At 37.4% G+C, this 20,082-nt stretch overlaps 1 long non-coding RNA gene across 1 annotated transcript in view; it reads left to right on the forward strand.

The window, feature by feature from the left end:
* The first annotated feature begins 323 nt into the window (after positions 1 to 323).
* LOC137233134 (uncharacterized) overlaps positions 324 to 20,082 on the forward strand; it is a 515,352-nt gene continuing 495,593 nt past the window's right edge. Inside the window, exon 1 of the long non-coding RNA XR_010947312.1 lies at positions 324 to 472. This is a non-coding gene — a long non-coding RNA (uncharacterized lncRNA). The remainder of the gene's footprint in view (positions 473 to 20,082) is intronic.

Consider the following 20,082-nt stretch of genomic DNA (forward strand, 5'->3'; position numbering starts at 1 on the left):
GTATTGTGATTACTTTGTGAGTGTAAAATCATACCCTGAGGGCAGATTTGAATTTCATGGCTAAAAAAAATATTACCTATATAAAAGGGGAAAATATGGGGAGATTGGCCAGGTGTAGTTCATATTATCTGTTCCCCTAACACAAAAACAAAGAGAAGGATTCTAAGAATAAGTAAGTTGACACTCGGGGGATAAAAGAGAACATAAAAAATTTCTGAACCTGGATAGAGCATGTCTTCTTATTATTATTTTTTTTTTTTGCAGTACGCAGGCCTCTCACTGTTGTGGCCTCTCCCGTTGCGGAGCACAGGCTCCGGACGCGCAGGCCCAGCGGCCATGGCTCACGGGCCCAGCCGCTCTGCGGCACGTGGGATCTTCCCGGACCGGGGCACGAACCTGCGTCCCCTGCATCGGCAGGCAGACTCTCAACCACGGCACCACCAGGGAAGCCCAGAGCTTGTCTTCTTAAATGGTAAGTAATCAGGGGGAAAAAAGTATAGCCTTGTTACAAGGTTCTATAGTAGAAAAGATGGAGACTGTGGTATTTGAGGCAGGGAATGGAAATATACTTCAAAAATGTTTTAAAAGTGAAAGAAATATTTCTTCCATTTCCAGGGAAATAGAGTAGGTATACTTTCTCTATTCCTTCTGCTAAGTTCAGCGAACACCCCTGGACATTATACATTTTTAAAACCCTAAGAAGAAAGGTGGGAAAAAGAGGAAAGACTGGCTAGAGATAGGGGGGTTGTGGAACAGCATGGTTGTGAGTTTCCAGGTTTTGTTTTTCCCTCATATATCCTACACTTGGAACTGAGGACCTGGCCCCTGGCAATGCTTCATAGGCACAGATACACACATCCCAACAAAAGCCTGCTCTCTCTAGCCAAATGACCAGGGAAGGGGAAACACAGGAAGACAAAAACTGTTAGACAATAACCACTGTACTGTAGGTGACCATAGAAAATCTGTGGGTCCATCTCCCTGCCATGCCAGCAAAGGATCAGTAGGAAATCTAGACTTTCTCACTCACCAGGCTGTGATAAGGCTCCCAAACTGCATTATAGATTAGAAATTATTTCATCTGAACAACAGACAGGAAATAGACAAAAAAAAAAAAGAAAAGAACAGAACCTCAAGGACCCTTGAGGCTATGACGAAAGATCTAGTATTCATGTCTTTGGAGTCCTGGAAGGAGAGTTGAAAGATGGCAGGAATGAAAAAGTAGTCAAAGAAATAGTGACGCCAATTTCAAAGATATGAATCTACAGATTCAGGAAGCTGAGAAAACCTCAGAAAAGAAACCCTAATAATAAATGCAGACAAAGAAATATCATAGCCAAACTTCTAAAAACTAAAGGAAAAAACATCTGAAAACAATGAGAGAAATGACATAATTCAAATGTAAGCAGATTTCTCTGGAGAAACCATAGAGGCCAAAAGGGAGCAGCACAACATTTTTCAAGTGCTGAAAGGAAAGAACTGTAAACCTACAATCCTAAATACAGTAAAAGTATTCTATAGGAATGAAGAAGTCAAAACATCCTCAGATAAAGGAAAATTGTCTTTATGTATTTTTTAAGTATTTATTTATTTTGTTTTATTTATTTATTTTATTTTATTTTTGGCTGCTTTGGGTTTTAGTCATGGCACGTGGGATCTTTCATTGTGGCACATGGGCTTCTCTCTAGTTGTGGCGTGAGGGCTCCACAGCACTCAGGCTCTGTAGTTTGCGGCATGCAGTCTCTCTAGTTGAGGCATGAGAGCATAGTTGCCCCATGGCATGTGGGTTCTTAGTTCCCCGACCAGGGATTGAACCCATGTCCCCTGAAAGAAGGCAGATTCTTTACCACTTGACCACCAGGGAAGTCCCAAGGAAAAGGGTCTTTAAAAAGAAATAAAACAATAGACAAAGCAACCTTGGAGTATTGAGAGGGACAGAAAACAAGGTAAACAAAATTATGGATAAACAGAATAGATTTTCCACCTCCTTTTGAGTTTTTAAAATTGTGCTTGACAGTTGAGCAAAACTATTAACACTATCTGATGTGATTATAAATGTACATAAAGGAAATATTTACAAAAATTATGTTACTAACCATTTTTTAGATATAGATAAGAGTATTTTAAAATTTTTTTCAAAATTGAAAGAAAGGAGAATAGCTACAAAAATTTTGAAGAAGAATGAGCCTACCCCATTTAAAGACCTATTATATAAGCGTAGAAATCAAAACTGTGTGGTATTGGTGGAAGAACAGATACACAAATCAATGGAACAGAATAGATAACACAGAAATAAACCCACACAAAGATACTCAATTGCTTTTTGACAAAGAGGCAAAAGCAATTCAATGGAAGACAGTCTTTTCAACAAATGGTACTAGAACCACTGGATATCCATAGGTTAAAAAAAACCTACTACTTGAGTTTCACACATTATACTAAAATTATCTAAAAATGGATCATGAACTTAAATGTAAACATACATTTAAAGTTAGACAAAGAGTTCTTAGATTTAACACCAAAAATACGATCCGTAAATTGATAAATTGGACTTCATCAAAACAAAAACTTTTCTCTTTAAAGGCCCTGTTAAAAAATAAATATTAAGCTACCTGCTGAGAGAACATATCTGACAAAGCACTGGTTTCTAAACTGTATAAAGATCTCACAAAACTCAGCACTAAATAAATAGTCCACTCAAAAATGTGCAAAAGACATGAACAGACATTTCAATGAAGAGGATGTAAAGATGGCAAGTCATCACATGTAAAGGTGTTCATTAGTCACTTGAGAAATACTAGTCCACAATGAGATATCACTATACTATAGACCTGTCAGAAGGACTAAAATAAAACACAGTGACAGCACTAAATGTTGTGGCTGACCTGGGAAGTCAGGTCAGTCTCACATTGCTGAGGGGATGTAAAATTGTACAGCCACTTGCAGCTAACTCTGAAAGACAGTTCGGAACTTTCTTAACTAAGCATACAACTACAGTATTACTCAGCAGTCACATTCTTGGGCATTTATCACAGAGAAGTGAAGACTTATGTTCACCCAAATACATATACGTCAATATTTATAGCAGCTTTATTCATTATAACGAAAAACTGAATACAAGCCAGACGTCTTCAGTGGGTGAGTGGTTAAAGAAACCATGGTACATTTATACCATGGAATACAACTCAGCAATAAAAAAGACCAACCTGAGTGAATCTCCAGGGATTATGTTAAGTGGTAAAAGCCAATAGAAAAAGGTTACGGAAAAATTATAGAAATGGGGAACAGACTAGTGGTTGCCAGTGGTTAGGGTGAGAGAGTGGGAGTAGGAGGTACGTGTGGCTGCAGAAGGGCAAAATGAAGGATCCTTTTGATGATGGAAGTGTTCTGTGTCTTGACTATATCAATATACATATGCTGATTGTGACTACAGTTTTGCAAGATTCTAACAGTAGAGGAACCCAAGTTAAAGGTATACCTCTCTGTATTACATCTGATAATTGCAGGTGAATCTACAATTGTCTCAAAATAAAAAGTTTGATTAAAAAATTAGCAGAAGAAAAATTTATGGAGTATTGGCTTTATACTAAAAATTCAGGGGCGAAAAAAGACGTATTTAAAAAAAAAGGTTAAAGATGAGCTCAAATGAAGATAAAATTGGAAACCGTATGAAGAATGTCAGAAAGATAAGAAATAGCATAAAGACTAGAAAATGTAGCCATAGAATTAAAATCATCAACAGAAGCAGTAAGTAGCAGAATCAACACTTCATTAAGTAAAACCAGGAATGTGGAGAATCATGATGAAAATTGTGGGACTTCCCTGATGGCTCAGTGGTTAAGAATCCACCTGCCAATGAGGGGAAACGGGTTTGATCCCTGGTCCGGGAAGATCCCATATGCCACGGAGCAGCTAAGCCTGTGCGCCACAACTATTGAGCCTGCCCTCTAGAGCCCGAGAGCCACAACTACTGAGCCCGTGTGCCACAACTACCGAAGCCCATGCACCTAGAGCCCGTGCTCCACAACAAGAGAAGCCACCGCAATGAGAAGCCCGCACACCATAACGAAGATTAGCTCCCGCTCGCCACAACTAGAGAAAGCCTGCGTGCAGCAACGAAGACACAACACAGCAAAAAAATAAAAATAAAATAAAATAAAAAATAAAAATTCTTCAAAAAAAAAGAAAATGGTGGTGGCCATGAGAATGTGCCTTTTGGATATCCAACTACAGCGGGGAGCATAACTGACGAAGAGCCCCAGCAGCTGGGTGGGCCTCCAGCCTTCTTTCCTTCTTATTGAGGGGTCAACCTTGCTTTGTGGTCTGACTGCCTTCCCAGTCTTACCTAGCTCCCTCTCCATTTTCTTTTAACACAGGTGTTTTCCTTCATACAATCCTTGGATTTGTAACCAATCTTGGCTTCTGCTTTTTGGAGGACCTGAACTAACACAAAACTCTACCAAGAATTTGAGGCCTTAGATTCAGTATAGGGCTGAGGTACAATAAAGGGCTCAGTAAAGACAGAGACTAAACACAAGAGATGAATTGAAAATTTATAATTGGAAATAAATCATCCATCCCTGGCTAATGCAAAGAATACCAGCAACCAGCTATCAGTCCCTCAAGCAGGAGACCTTTGGTTCTTTTCGGGATCTACTGAGCCACCAGGGAAGTCCCTAAACGTATCTTTAAAAGAGAGGAGAGAGAGAAATAGAGGGCAAGAAGTGATTAAATAAATAATACAAAATAATTTTCCAGAACTGACAAATTAAAAGTGCCCACTGAGGGCTTCCCTGGTGGCGCAGTGGTTGAGAGTCCGCCTGCCGATGCAGGGGACACGGGTTCGTGCCCCGGTCTGGGAAGATCCCACATGCCGCGGAGCGGCTGGGCCCGTGAGCCATGGCCGCTGAGCCTGCGCGTCCGGAGCCCGTGCTCCGCAACGGGAGAGGCCACAACAGTGAGAGGCCCGCGTACCGCCAAAAAAAAAAAAAAGTGCCCACTGAGCGCTCAGTGTATGGAATGGTGGTGCGCTGCGGGGAGGGGAGTGGTAAACACCGCACATGTTGTGAAATTCCAGCAAACAAGTATTAGAATATCTTTAAATCTTTCCTATGAAACAGTAGAATCAGTATCAATTTATTAATGCTTAAAATATCCAAACAGGAGATTATGTATAAAAAATGGAAAAGTGCATGAAAACAGAGCAGAGATTCTTCAGATGCATGGATGGTTTGTGAATCATTTGCCTTGTTTCATACAGTTTTGTATAAATGTGCATTGTTTTGGTGAGAGGCAGAGCTTTCCGAAATTTCCCTGGTAAGTTCATGATATAAAGGAAGAGATGCATGAATGGATAGATGATAGATAAGCAAATAGACATGGATGGGTGGATGGATGGCTGGATGGCTGGATGGCTGGACCGATGGATAGATAGATAGGCAGGCAGATAGAGTGAAGAAACCACAGTTAGAGAGGAGACTTGAGTATTCCTCACATCATGTCTATCTAAGACTTGCATTATTTGCTTTTTACTTTTTAACTCAATTATATGATTTGGGCTTTCCTGGACATTACTAAAGTGAGAAAAAATACTTTTAAGACCTCAATTATCTAAAGAGCCTTATCTGACAACATCTTCTATTCAGAACACATTCACGAATTCTAAAGCTAAAATTGGAGAGTTTTAGAGCTGAATGAAATATATGATAATACTAATATAAACTGGCATTGTTTTTATGATAGTGTTTTTGAATCACGTTCACAACCACAATTTCATTTGTTCCTTCAACAGTCTTTTGAGTTCTGGAATCCATGTTTTCTTATTACATTTGATTTACAATTCTTCACATGTTCTAAGAAAAACTCAACAGAAAAGTACTCAGCAAACAATGACAAAAAAAGATATAAATTTGTCATACTCATTACAAAGAAGTCTAAGTCAGCGTTAATCAATGGGAATAGACCTGAAATGATGTGTTCTTTATGTTTATGTGAATCTGAATTACTAACACTTGATTGAAGATCTAACAGTAATGATTCAGTCAACAACATTGATAGAAGCAGATTTAATTTTAACCAGTTTCTCAAGAAGTGAGATTGTTCCCTTAATTTTTCTTTTTTGTAATACACATTGTTTTTTTATGGATTAAAAAGTAGCACATGTTCTTTTTGGAAACTTGGAAATTATCACACAAAAGGACATTAAAACCACCCATAATCCTAAATTCAGAAATAACAAATATTAAGATTTTAGCATATATTTTCCCAATCTTTTTCTATGCCTAGAAAACAAAATCATCAAATTGTGTATACATTAACCAACTTTAATAAATTTAAACAGGTTGATAAGAATTCTGAAATACGCTATACACTTACCCATTAAATAAACAGATAATCGAACATATTTTAAACTTTCCTTGATAACGCTGAGTCCTCGTCCCAATTGTTCTTTAATGACACTCTCCAGATCTATTGGGAGGTGTCAGCCCCTGGCTCTGGTGCTCCACAGTCCCTCACTACTCTTACTTTTAAAAAACCTGTCCATAATTCTGGTTTTGATGGGTTGTTTTGATGGGTCAGGAATTAACTGATATTTCTTTCTGCTTTAAGAATAGTAATCCTGGGTAGTGTGTGTTTGTTTCTAATTTAATGTGTCTAATTTGCTGTGGAGTGAGAAACCAAATAGCTAAGTTTATTAATAATCCTGACTCCACCCAGAGCAGTAAGTATAGCTAGTGTTTTTGTTTTTATTTTTTTTTACGAAGTACATTTTGGTTTGTTGAAGGTAATACACAGTCAGGCATAAAATTTGCCTGTGCTTAAATTTATACTCATAGCTAGCATTTTTTTGAGCACTTAGTTCATTCCAGGAAATTTCTGTGATAAATGCTTTTAATCTTCAAAATGACTGGGAAACTCAGGATTAGCAGAGATTAATTCAGTTGTACAAATTTATACAAAGACATTGGCTTTTTTAAAAACTTTATTGAAGTATAGTTGATTTACAATGTTGTGTTAATTTCTATTGTACGATGAAGTGATTCAGTTATACATACATATATATATTCTTTTTCATATTCTGTTCCATTGTGGTTTATCACAGGATATTGAATATAGTTCCCTGTGCTATACAGTAGGACTTTGTTCTTCATCCATTGTATATATAATAGTTTGCATCTGCTAATCTGAAACTCCCAATCCATTCTCCCCCCACCCTTGTCAACCACTAGTCTGTTTTCTATACCTGTGAGTCTGTTTTTGTTTCGTAGATAAGTTCATTTATGCAAAGACAGTGGCTTTTAAAGTTTTTTTTAATTAAATTTTTTTTTTTATTTTGGGTCTTCGTTGCTGCATGCGGGCTTTCTCTAGTTGCGGTGAGCGGGAGCTACTCTTTGTTGCGGTGTGCAGGCTTCTCATTGCAGTGGCTTCTCTTGTTGCGAAGCACGGGCTCCAGGTGCGTGGGCTTCAGCAGTTGTGGCACGCAGGCTCAGTAGTTGTGGCTCATGGGCTTAGTTGCTTCACGGCTTGTGGGATCTTCCCGGACCAGGGCTCGAACCCGTGTCCCCTACATTGGCAGGTGGATTCTTAACCACTGCGCCACCAGGGAAGCCCAAGACAGTGGCTGTTGAAGCAGGATTAATAGCGCCTGAAATCTGGAAAAGGAAATTTTTATTCTGGGGATTTTAAGCCTACATGATTGGTAGGATGTTTGTGCTATAAAGAACTAGGAGTATGCACCTCTAGTGGAAGGCAAGGTGATTTTAGAGTGTGCACTAAGGCATTTTATGTACAAGGATATGGACGTAAAAATAAGCAATGTTGAATTACATAGTGAGCCTAAATCAGCTTCAGTTTTTCTGATTCTGTCAAGGAGAAAGTCTCGATCAGTGGTAATATGTTTTTAACTCCTCTTTAAAACTTGCTGTGATATATTTTTGACAAAAAGAGAGCAAGCCTCAGATATAAAGCTTTCAGTCAGTAGTAGTATCTAGCTAGAATTTACTGACAATTTGCTTTCATTATTTATTTGTTAGGTTTATGCCTATTTATAAAAAATGATAATGATTTTCCCTTTATGGATGTGATGTTTTTCTCAGAAGTTGAGGGTTTTTGTGTTTTTTTTGAGTCAAGTAACAAAAGATGTTTACAGATATGGCAGAAAAAACTATGAAGGTGGCGTATAAATTATTAAATACGAAAATATGTCTCTAGGAGAAAAATTAATTTTAAAAATTGGAAGAAAACAAAACAAACAAACAAACAAAAATTGGAGTATAATCCATGAAGGGGATAGGGTTTTACATGCCTGGAGAACTTGGTTGTAAGAGACGATGAAACGCCCTAATGAAAAGGACACTGATTCTCCTTCTTGACTGCCTTCTGTTTCCTTGCCTTGCTTCTCTTAGGTCTAAGAACTGGAAGGTCTGGCACATTCATGGTGTTCTAGAGTTAGTTCCTACCAGCTCCCGAGAGCTGACTGTTAAATTTTCAATGATTTTGTGAGCCATTGTTAAACATAGCCATTATTAAAAATTAAATTATACCAACTTAACATTAAATAAATTATAAACAAAGGTAATAAATACGCAAAAGTCATCACTTCCTAATTATTTCACTACTTTCTTTGCTGTTGAGTTTTTTTTACATCTACTGTATCTCTAGGTTGGAAATACGATCTCATGGTGTGCTACCCTACATCTCTTCCCAGTTCTGTGTTCAGTAACTCCATGTTGGCAATTCACAGTTAACCAGGTGGGAATATTTACACTGTGGAAATGGGCAAAATCAACAAGTTGGGGCCTTTTCCTTCTCTAGAGGTGGTTATTAAACAATTACCAGCACACCACTGGGTATAAGAGTAAAAGGAACTGAACTTCCATATCCCTAGCCAAGTGACTCCTGGTGCAATGTTTCTAATTGGTAGTGAAGACCTCCTTGAAAAGGAATAGATGGTAAGGAATTGAGAACACAGCTACAAGGGATGGCAGGTAAGAGTTGTTAATCATACTATAACTGAGCATTTTGTGGGTGAGAAATCCCACCTCCTGCTAGAGAATATATCTTCTAATTTGTTTTTCTTGTGAAACTGAATCCAGCTTCCTTTTGTTTCGATTATTAGTTTTTAATTGAAATGTATTTATTTCAGTCATATCTTGGCAAGGAATCATATGCTTCAAAAGTTTGATTACTTTCTTCAGTGATGCGAACTTATTCTTAAAATCCTTAAAATGTAAAATACGCCAAAGTAGAGTGATGAAAATGTCAGTTGTCGTAACAGAATTTATGGCTTTGGTTTTAATACTAAGAGTGTTTTGAAAATATCTTGTCTCTTATCTTGTGCACATAGTGGCTCTTATTCAGCTGAGAAAGAGGTTAAGTGAGAAATGAGTTGGCTCGCAAAGGATACATTTTTTCCACCCACTCCCAACCCGAACACACATATACACTCATACTCTGATGTTAATTTGATTTGAAAAAATATCAGGAAACATCATCATCAATTTCTCCTCTTGCGAAAGTGATTATTCTTGCTTGACTGCCCTCTGCTGGAAATCCTGAAATATACACTTTGCCTCTACTTCCAGGGACTAGTTGCAGGCGGTATGCAACTTTAACATAATATGTGCAGTGTTTTCAAGGCATGTTAGGTGCAGGAGCCCAGGTACACAAGATTAGAAATTAAACTGAGTTAAGCATTAAATGCAGTGGTCAAGTGTTGATTTAATTAGCCATGAAAAATAGCCAGGTTTTGAATGGATCAAAGAAAACAATTATACATAATGGGTGAACTGAAAACAATTGACTACTACGGAGGGAGAGGAATGCTTTAATTAAACTAAAAGATATACCTAATGTTAAATGAGGTGGTTACAAAAGCTTCACAAATAAATCTGCTTAACTGCTGAGTATAATATGAAAGATCAGAAGGAGTGTTTAAATGTACTTAATAAAAAAAAATGCAACCTTATTAAAATTGTATTGCTATTATTTAAAACGATAGTGAGCCTTTTCTGTGTTCTGTAAGCTAAGCTACCACATTTAAGAATATTCCTTTACTTGTTTAAAATATTTAGGTTCCTCATTTATTATTAATTATGGTACAAAGATAGTGCTTGTGTGTACTTAAGAAGAGTATATTTCTTGTGATATTTAAAGAAAATTCTTTTAGAGAGAATAATGACTGTGGCATATCAGACCTTATAATGTACTAGTTTAGCATATACTTATCTCTATATGTGTCAGGCTTTCCGGAGTTAGAAGAGTAGAAATCCACTGTCAAATAGGTTGAGTTGGTGGTGAATTGGCACTTTGGGACTCACGCTTGAATGGTATTACTCTGGAATATTTTTACTATAAAGATCAAATCCTTCATCTGTGGAATTTGAGCTAGTAAATGAAACAGACTTCTATCAGTGTATTTGCTGTTCAGTATCTGAGCCTTTATTTCCTGCCCCATATTCTTTTTATGTCATTAAGAAATGAACAAGGAGGTTAGAGAGGAAGGGACAGAGGAGAGGATGACCAAAAGTCAAAGAATTAATAGAAAGGAGAAGAGCAAAAATCCCTTCTCTCCCCACACTATTTTGTTTCCTTCTTGTCCCTCATGTGGATTAGACTGTAAAGTTATGCTTGTAAAGAGCCAAGTTTCCCAATTCAAGGTGGGCATTCTGCATCATTGAGCATTATCACTCACGTATACAATAAGGACAAGACCTTTTTGGTAACAATGCTAATCAAGTGGTTATAGATGTTAATTCTTTTGCAGTAAAAGCTGATACTGTACAAGTCAGTCATTTTTCCTATTGTAAAAATGACAGTTATGTACTTTACATTGAGGCTGCCGAGGGAAAGAAGGAGATTATAGAAACTCCTTCACTTCCCCAGACTAAATGCACTCTATTCCACCACTCCTGTCAGCGGTGGCACACCCAGCACGTTTCCCATACTAATTTGAAAGGAATATCAGAAGGCAGAAGAAGATGGTTGACCTGGAATTTGATTTAACTTTTTGAATGTCATAAGATGAACTCTTTAATCATGGATGTTCTGAATTGACTAAAACAGTCCAAGACTTTTCAGAGTAAGATGTGATAAAACAATAATATAAATGGAAAAAAATCCAGATTTGGGGAAAGCATGTACATTCTAAACTTTGTTGAAATTATACATTCACATTTCAGGGTGAGAATATTAAAATATTATTTAGTCTAATGTCATTCTAAATGAAGAAGTAAACCCTATTGTATGCAAAGGAAAAAGATTAGTAAAAGATAAATGTAATGAATAGCTACAATGTTTTGCATTTTAAAATGTTCTGTCACTGTGCTAATCATTTTACCACCATTATATCATTTAAATTTTAAAAACTGTGCTCTGAGTTTTTACTCTGAGGTGGGTACTTAATCATGTCCATATTACAGATAAGAAGAGTCAGGCTGGGAGGCCCAAGGTCACAGAGACGCTTAGTGCTAAAACTGGGAGTCTAATTCTGGTTTTTCTGACTCTAAGGGCAAAGTCCTTAAACACATAACGCATCAGCGATATCATTCTTTTTTTGAAAACCTTTGTCTCCTTACAAGTCACTATCCTGGTTATAAGACAAGGAATAGGCAGAGCTCTCGTGTTTTCGTACTTGGGAAATGAGGATGCTTGGGTTCTCTTAACTAAAGGCAACTGCACATGACATTTCTAGATTGCCAGTTTTCAAAGAATTCTAAGAAATTATACACAATGCTGAAACCCTGTGGAAGACAATTTTCATCCTCTTTGGATAAATTTCCATTGTCTACAGGCCATCATCTTTGTTCCTGTTTCCAGAAACCTATTCTGGGGAAATGATCTGATAGACAGGCTGCTCCCAGAGCAGCACGCCCCTTTCCCCATTCCCGTCTCTCTGCAGCATCTGCATTGGGCATGAGCCCGGATCCATATTTACGAGACATATGTAGACACTTTTCCCTTTCTTGGCAAACGCATAAATAGAATCCTAATGTCTACATGTAGGTACTATATAAATACAAAGTTGTGCATACTCTGTGGATGTCATGCATCATTTATCCATGTATTTTTAGCATCACCAACACATTTACATATGCTGTCATGTTTCAGACTGCACCTCAATATAATGCCTTTTTCAACTTGAACTCGGCAGCAGGCAACATCATTCTTGTAACATTTTCACCACAAATGAAGATCAAAAAGCAAGAAAGTAAATCCAAAGATAGAAGACACATTTTAAATGGGAAACACTTTCCTAATATGTTCTGAAGGTACTACAGAATTATCTAGAGGAGAGGACTGAATCTTTTGCTCTGTAATTAGATTCATGCAATCATCTTAATGTATCTATTATGCCAGGATTTCCTGAGATGAATGTTTACACCTTGGCCATTGTCTAAGGGGATATAGATAGGTAAACCATCATTTCCAGTTCTGTGTTAAAGGCCTGTGAAGTACAGCAGCAAAAAGGGAAGGATTCTTTAAATACGACTGAAGACGTTAAAGAATCTTCACTTGGGGATATAATATTTGAATTGACTCTTGGAGGATGAGTAGACCTTTGGATTTTCTTTTGTGTCAATCATTAGAGGAGGTAAAAATCAGTTGACCTAACAGATCAAGTCTAAGATCAAACGTAAGAAATTAATTGATCTGAGAAATAAAGTCCATGATGTTTGGATTTCTCAACAGGGTTCAATCTTACACTTCAGAAAACTAGAAGGGAGCAGATGATTTACTTTTCTTTCTTTTATTAAAGCCCTGGACATGTCTATCTTTGACCTTATATTTCTGTGTACTGTGGATATGGCAAATCAGTTTAAGAGGTTTTTGGTAGAACCATACCAATAATTTTTCAAACCTTTTACTTGAGAAGCAGAACATTTTATTAAGTGAAAAATTTCATGGAATACTAAGTGTGAAACAGATAAAGGCAGACAGCTAGTCTGGTTGAAGTAAGGGACAGGAAGAAAAGACCACCTACATGGTGCTATTTGAAATTTCCTGAATTGGTTAAAAAAAAAAAAAAGTGTGTGTGTGTGTGTGTGTATGTGTGTGTGTGTGTGTGTGTGTGTGTGTGATTTCCCTAAGTTCCTAAATTGCTTTAATTGCTCATAACTTGTATCTAAAGAACTCTGACTCTAACCCAGTGTGTTTACCCGGTTCTGTGGAGTTTTGGTGACCCAGGAAAGATCTGTGTTTGTCTGTCCTTCATCCTTTCCTTCCAAAGCCTACATAAGGAGCAAGTGTTATGTGTTCGATTCAAGAGTGGTTTTCAAAGTGTCCTGTGAGCAGTAATCCCACAGGAAACATGTTAGATGCAGATTCCTGGACCATCTCCAATGATATTGATACCTATAGGCCTAGGGTAGAGCCCAGGTATCTCTGTGGATGTCAGTTGCCCTCCAGGCAATTCTGATGAAGTGGCCTATCAGATGTATGGGCTACAGTGTAGACCACAGTGGAGAAAAAAGAGGAGTGAAAGAATAATAAATTGAAAGGAAAAGCAGAGCAGGAAAGAGAGAAAAGTAGAGCATATGTTAATTGCAGAATGCCAATAAAAATTGCCTAGTGGGCCACATGGTGAAACTGAAGACAGTTTGCTACCTCTGCTTTAGGACAATAATTAAAAGAAACCCGTAAGGGCCGTAAGATATGTTTTTCCAAATTGCAAGTGTTTAGTCAAGCTGCATGCATCTCTTTCTCTCTCCCTCTCTTTTAATCTTCCCCTCCTCCCACTTATTTCTCTAGCTGTCTTTTAAAAGAAATTACTGAGTTTTATAAAGAAAACTCTGCAAAGTTTTTGGTAAACATATTCCAGAGCTTTAGTACTACATGGGCCTTGCTAAATGTTTCCATGTGGCAGCAATCATAGAATATATCTGTATATGTTTGATAAATTCCTGTTTTGTCTCTTAATGTTATTTTTTAAGCATTTCTGTCTTGTTATCTATCTTTTTCTAGTATCTACTGTAGTACTATAAAGCTATGAGGATTAAAATATTTAGTGCATGTAAAATTCATTAAAAGGAATGGGACATACTTACTCTTCCATAAATTACAGCCTTGTTATATGCCCTTTTCTAAGCTCAGGATTATCTTTTTATAGAGACCCAGAAGAAATTACTGGGTATGAACATTTTTTTTGTATAAACATTTGAAGGTCTTAGTACAAGGTTGTTGTTGTTTTTTTGATATTTGATACATTGCTTTTCAAAGAGTCATTTTCACTTTCAATGCCACTAGCATTGTTTGAGAGTGTCCGTTTCACTGACCCTCATTAGCATGTGTAATTTATCAGTTTTTTAAAAGCTGGTATTTTTTAATTGCATTATATGTATGTGTGTGTGTGAAAGAGAGGGGAGGATTTACCTGTAACCTAATTTCCATATAGTTTTTGAGATTTTAATATTTTCTTATTGTTTTACCTGGGCCATTTCATGTAGTATGAGCTGCAAATATATGTCTAGCATTTTTTCTCTTTAGTTTGGCTCTGGGTTTTAAAAAACTTAGAAATGTTTTTCATTTTCTTGAGGTCTTATCTATTGCTATCTCAATCCTTCCTCCCCCTTTCCTTCCTAATACCTGTCATTTCTATCATTCCTATATTGCAAAGTATACAATGTTTATGACTAATTCCTGTGTTCATTTCTGTTTTATTTCTACAGTTAAACCTATTCAGTGCCCACTAGTGTCTCTGCCATAGTTCCTCAGTTATCTCTTTGTTAGAGGAAGTTTGTCCTCTGGTAGTTTCATCAAGAAAGGCTCATGGGAAACATCATCTCTGAGTTCTTCAATGGTCAAAACTGTGTGTATACATGTGTGTTTTAAGAGCCTTATTCCTGGAGGGATATAAAATCTTTGCATCACCCTTTACTTCCTTGAGTGTTTTGTAGATGTTGTTTGACCCTCTTCTGGTATCAACCAGAAAGTTGAAAGTTAAAAGTTCCAACGTGAAGAAGCCAGCTGCATTTAATTTCCCATTATTCTGATCTTCTTTGTGGGACTCTAATAATACTCTAAGATGAAAGATGTTTCATCTTCTTTCCCTACATCCTATAGCTATTTTTTTTTTAAACTAAGCTTCGTTTTGTCTTAGTTTTGTTTGTTTTCTCTTTCTGAATCTCCTACCGTGTTTTCCACAGTAGCTGTTTCTACTTGTTTTCCTTCCAATTTTATGCTCATTTCTCTGGTAATTTGCAGGGGGGTTGGTATTAAATTGAACTTTTCATTTTGAGATAATTGTAGATTCATAGGCAGCTGTAAGAAATAATGAAGAGAGAACCCATGGAACCTTTACCCAGAAATCCCCCTATGATAACATCTTGTAAAACTATGACACAATACAGTACCACACTATAATATGATACTATGCCCAGGACAATGACATGGATACAGTTAAGATACAGGAAGTTTCCATCAACACAAAGTTCCTTCATGTTGCCCTTTTATTGCCATACCCACTTCATTCTTTATTCCATGCTCCCTAACAATCATGACGCTAGCATCCACTGATATCTATTTGCTCTCTATACCATTGTCGTTTCTAGAATGTTATATAAATGAAAGCATACAGTATGTAACCTGTTAAGGTTGACTTTTTGGACTCAGCTTTATTCTCTGGCGATTCATCCAGGTTGCTGCTTTGTCAGTCGTTTGTCCCTTTTTATTGCTGGGTAGTATTTCCTGGGATGTGGGTATCAGGATATTTCACCATCCATCTGCTGAAGAACATCTGAGTTGTTTCCAGTTTTTGGCTGTTACAAATAAAGCTGCTAAAAGCTGTTTTTGTGTGAACATAAAATTTCATTTCTGTGGAATAAATGCCCAGGAGTACAATTGCTGGGTCTTATGGTAATTACATGTTTCATTTCTTAGGAAGCTGCCAAACCATTTTCCAGAGTGGCTGTACCAGTTTACATTCCAACTAACAATGTATGAGGGACCCGGTTTCTCTATATCTTCACGAGCATTGGGTGTTGTCAGTATTTTTTATTGTAACCTGTCTGATAGGTATATAGTTATACCTCATTGTGGTTTTATTTTGCATTTTCCCAATAGATGAGATTAAACATCCTTTCATGTGCTTATTTTCCATTTGTACATCCTTTTCACTGTAATTTCTGTTTATGTCCTTTATCCATTTAAAAAATTGTATCATCTGATAATTTTCCCTATCTGTATCCGTTTAGACTAAACATGAATTCATATTAATGATATTTTTATGTGTAACTATTTGTATCTATATTAGACTAAACATGGGTTCATAGAAATGTGCCCACCTCTAATTCATTTCCACATATGTCAGTAGAGCCTCCTCCCTTTCCTTATCTCTAAAATCCCCTTCAAACAGTAAGAAACCTGACTCCTACCATTTGTCATCCATTTACTTTATTATGAATTCCAGTAAACATTTATAAGGTATCAGAATTATTAACCAGTGCCCCTGTAGGAAATAACTTTATCAACTAAACTATAGTGCTTAGTTATAGTTTCTCTTGTCTTTCATCTTAAAGAATCCACTCAGTTACAGTTACCTAGATCAGCACATTCTGCTCAACCCTTAAAGTTACCTAGATCAGTACCTTCTGCTTAACCCCTTCAGTGAGTTGTTTTGTACATTTGTAATGCATTTGTTTTGTTACAGCCTTCATTGATTTGTAGATGTGCTTTATCAAGCTGAGGAAGTTCCCCTACATTGCTACTTTGCTGAGTTTTTATCATGAATGGATGTTGGATTTTGTCATGTGGGTGTGGTTTTATTCTCCAAGTGTTTTCAGATTTTCCTCTTTCTATTATTTATTTCTATATGTTTTGATTCCATTTTAGTCAGAAAACATGCTATCTATGGTTTAAATTTTTAAAAATTTGTTGACATCTGTTTCATGAGAAAGAATGTGGCCTATTTTGGTAAATGTACATATTTCACAAGCTCTTGAAAAGACAGTGTATTCTGATATTAGTGGATTGAGTGTTCAACAAATGTGAACTAGATCTTGTTGATTGTTGGTGTTGTTGATTTCTCCTATATCCTTGCTGATTTTCTGTCTTGTTCTATCAATTGTTGAGAGAAAGAGAGATGTTGTAATTTCAGACTATAATTTTGGATATGTCTATTTTTTCTTTCAGTTTTATCAATTTTTGCCTTGTTGTTTGGTGCATATAACTTTTGTGTTTCCCCTTTATTCCTAAGGATATTTTCACTGGATATTTTTATACAATTCTCGGTTAACAGTTCTCGTCTTTCAGTTCTTAAAAATGTGGTACCACATCTTTCTGGCCTTAGTTTCTGGTGATAAATCCACTGTACATTTGAACTGTTTTTCTCCTATAGGTAAGGTATCGTTTTCTTTTTGCTGCTTTCAATTCTTTTCTTTGTTTTTCATTTTTAGTTTGACTCTGGTATGCCTTGGTGGGTACTTTTTGGGGGTTTGTCCTTTGGGCCTTTATTAAGCGTCTTTTTTTTTAAAGAGGTTTTTTTTTTTTTTTCCCCAAATTTTTATTTTTTGGTCACAGCATGTGGGACCTTAGTTCCCTGACCAGGGATCGAACCCATGCCCCCTGCAGTAGAAGTGTGGAGTTGTAACCACTGGACCACCAGAGAAGTCCCCCAGCTAAGCTTCTTTAAGGTTCATGTCTTTTGCCAAATTGGGAACTTGGTTCATTATTTCTTTGAATACCTCTTCAGCCCCACTCTCTTTCTCTTATGCTTATGAGATTCTGATGTCAAATATGTTAGGTCTTTTGTTATAGTCCCACAGGTCCTTTAGGCTCTGTTCTTTTTTTTTCCCCAGTCAATTTTCGGATTGGTTAGCTTCTGTTGTTCTATCTTCAGGTTCACTAATTCTTTCCTCTTTTCCTTTCATTCTTCTGTTGAGCCTATCCACTGAGTTCTTTAATTTTAAGTTATTTATTTCAGTTATTATACTTCTCAAGTTCAAAATTTTTCATTTGGTCCTTCTCTGTATCTTTTATTTCTTTGCTGAGAGTTTTCTACTTTTTAAAATTGTTTCGTCTGTGTTAATAATTGCTTATTGAAGCATTTTTATGATGATTGTTTAAGATCTTTGCCAGATAATTCTAACACTGCTGTCATCTCAGTGTTTGTGTTTATTGATTGCCCTTTTTTAAAGAAGAGCTTTTTCTTGTTCTTGGTATCATGAGTGATTATTTTTTCATTGAAACCTGAACATTTGAATTATTAGGTGACTCTGGGTCTTTTTTAAACCTTTTATTTTAGGTAGTCTCTTCTGACACCATTCCAACAGGGGAAGGAGGGGTGCCTCCTTAGTGCTAGGGGGGTGGAAGTCCAAGTTCCTCTCATTGTGTCTGTTGACATTCAAGATGGGAAGAGCTTCTCATTGCTGCTAGGTGGTAGTAGGATTTCTAGTTTCTCACTAGACCTCTGATGGTAAAACCCTGGTTGGGAGGGTGCCTTGTTATTGATCTCTATATGTGGCCTCCACTGATACCACAAGGTAGGAGAAGCATTATTGATGCCCAAGAGGCATGAAACTCCTGACTCTGTTCTGTGATACTACCCCAGCAGGGACACTGAGTTGCTTCTAACTTGGCCTTTGCTGTCATGGCTGGGGCAAGGGCCACAGTTTTTTCGTATGTTATTTGGCTGGAGTATAGTGGCCGTTATTTAAATGTTTCTTGTCCCCTTTCCTGATCCTTTGGCTAGAGAGAGCAGGCTTTGGTTGGGTCCTAGTTTCGTCTGCACGCTTTCGCATTTCTGGATTGCTGGCTTTTCCAATATTCAGTCTGATATATATGAGGCAAAATTAAACGAACAAAAAAATCAACCAGGGAACACAGCACTGTGTTATTCCTTGGGTCCCAAGATCCTTAATGAGCCTGCCATCTTAGCTTCAACTTTCAGAATCTTCCTATGATTGTTTTATAGATAGATAGATCTCCAGAGTTTTTAGCTGTACTTAGTGGGAGGAATATTGAAAAGTACATCTACTTCATCTTGCCATAAGTGAGGTCCCTCCTAAATTTTTGTTTTTGTATTCTACTTCTATTCTATGCTCTATTCAGACACATCCTATTTTATATCCTCCTTTTTTATCCCTCATTGTTTTCCCTAAATTCTTGCATTTATTCAGTGTTCTTGCATTCTTCTTTGTGGTGTTCCTAGTGGTGGTTGCTACCTCACGTTTTCAGAATACTCCATGGTATTTTTAGCTGTAATTTTTTTTCTGCTTTGTGACAATATTTTATGGTAAATGTGTCTTTTAAACAGTTTGCTGTTCTTTGCTGCAGGTTTCACGTTATATCTTTGTGCTGATGCATGTCTAGAACTTTCTTATTACTCATCTGAGTGGGTTGGCTATTTGCAGATTTGTGGTGGTGGAAGTGTTCAGAATGGGGAAGAGCAGGGGAAGTCCTCCAGGTTCACAGACTGAAAGCTGTCTCCTTCTTTACTACCACAGGGACAAATATGCAGATATGGCACTCCTAAAAATATGGTATTGATGTGATTATTCGTGTAGGCCCATCTCGTCTGCTCCTGTAAATTGAACCAAGTCAAAGAGTTTTCTCAGTTGCCAACCCTGTCTACTACATTTTCTGACCTCTTATTGCCAATGCCGGATATAATTCTTTCACCACAGGGAGACGCTCTCACCTTCAGGAAGTGTATCATTCCTGACTCCTTCTGATACCCACTGTTGCTGGGCCCTCTCAATCATCTCATTTTTAAAAATTTTCCTCTCTTTTTCCCTATCTAAGCTGTTTCAGCAGATCATATACATGTCTCTGTGTTACATCTATACCTTAGCTTCATTGTAAATGGAGTTTGCAGACTTTTTCCCCCGACTTCTTGTTGCTGTTATATGATTTCCAAGGGGAGAACGTGAAAAAAATGCTGACTTCGGGAGGTTTTTTTTTTTTTTGCGGTACGCAGGCCTCTCACTGCTGTGGCTTCTCCCATTGCGGAGCACAGGCTCCGGACGTGCAGGCTCAGCGGCCATGGCTCACGGGCCCAGCCGCTCCGCGGCATGTGGGATCTTCCCGGACTGGGGCACGAACCCGTGTCCCCTGCATGGGCAGACGGACTCCCAACCACTGCGCCAC

The sequence above is a fragment of the Pseudorca crassidens genome, chromosome 10, assembly GCF_039906515.1.
Source record: "Pseudorca crassidens isolate mPseCra1 chromosome 10, mPseCra1.hap1, whole genome shotgun sequence".
Lineage (NCBI taxonomy): Eukaryota > Metazoa > Chordata > Mammalia > Artiodactyla > Delphinidae > Pseudorca > Pseudorca crassidens.